The sequence below is a fragment of the Anneissia japonica genome, unplaced genomic scaffold (genome assembly GCF_011630105.1).
Source record: "Anneissia japonica isolate Jap-2015-1 unplaced genomic scaffold, ASM1163010v1 scaffold287894_len555002_cov174, whole genome shotgun sequence".
In the NCBI taxonomy this organism is placed as follows: domain Eukaryota; kingdom Metazoa; phylum Echinodermata; class Crinoidea; order Comatulida; family Comatulidae; genus Anneissia; species Anneissia japonica.
Window position 1 is genome coordinate 268,254 of NW_022753119.1, and position 1,035 is coordinate 269,288.

Consider the following 1,035-nt stretch of genomic DNA (forward strand, 5'->3'; position numbering starts at 1 on the left):
TGTCTTTTGCAGTGCACGGTAGTAGAGCCGAGGGCTTATCCTGAGGTGGAAGCTACCGGAGCCCAGCATACTACCTAACGAAGTGCCTGCGTGCACCCGGGTGTGACAGCGACGTTGCTTTCGACACCGGTGGGTGGAGCCCAGTCCTGCATATCTACAGTATGCCGATAATGCACAAGCTTTTTAGGAAATGATTCTTAGCTTAAGTACTGTAGCTTTAAGTCAAATTATTTACTGTTAGGATTTTTCTTGTTGTTAAGCGTAGTAGTCCCATCTTTCTTGCAATTCCAGTCATTGCTCTGTTCTTCAACAGCCTCCTTTAACTGTTCCTTGAACTGTAAAATACAATTCTCCTGCTCCAGTAATTTATCATTATTCTCTTTTAACTTCTTCCTTAGCTCTTCATTTTCTCTTAGTAACTTATCATACTGCATACTGTTACAGATGTAGATGGTGTTACAGTAACCAAAGAAGTTGTTTGGGTCAACTTTCGTCTAACTGCCTGTTCTGCTGAAGTTCCCGGTTCTTGTTGTTTTTTCTCATGCTTGTACTTCTCATCACAATTAGCTATTAACATAGAAACTTCCTTCTCTCTGTTCATATGAGTGTACTTTTTAATTGTTCTATTTACAAGTAACTGGATTTTATTCTTTGTAATCTGTAAGCCCATGTGTTCAGCAAAAAACTTTGTAGTTGGTGCAAACAATTTTGACTCCTACATGAATTTTAAAACCACATGACCATTCAGCAAGTCTTCAGCATCAACAGGAATCTCTTTATACCGTTCTTCAAGCAAAAGTCGACATTTGCCTGTTGGTGCTGGGGGCATAAGCTTACGCTTCTTTGGCGGCATTATAAGAAAATCTACCAAGAAAAAAAATGAAAATATAATTAATTAGATAATTAACAAAATCAAAGTATAAATAATAATAGAAATAACAGCAACAACAACAACAATAATAATGGTATTTTAAAATACTGTAATATTATAAGAATTGTTGATTATTAAATGCATTATAATAAGGACCCATAATA

At 36.3% G+C, this 1,035-nt stretch overlaps 1 protein-coding gene and 1 long non-coding RNA gene across 6 annotated transcripts in view; one reads left to right on the forward strand and one right to left on the reverse strand.

Moving 5' to 3' along the window:
- LOC117122688 overlaps positions 1–1,035 on the forward strand; it is a 28,622-nt gene that overhangs the window by 1,260 nt on the left and 26,327 nt on the right. The window lies entirely within an intron of this gene.
- LOC117122689 overlaps positions 442–1,035 on the reverse strand; it is a 3,278-nt gene continuing 2,684 nt past the window's right edge. The window contains exon 3 of the long non-coding RNA XR_004447736.1: positions 442–864. This is a non-coding gene — a long non-coding RNA (uncharacterized LOC117122689). The remainder of the gene's footprint in view (positions 865–1,035) is intronic.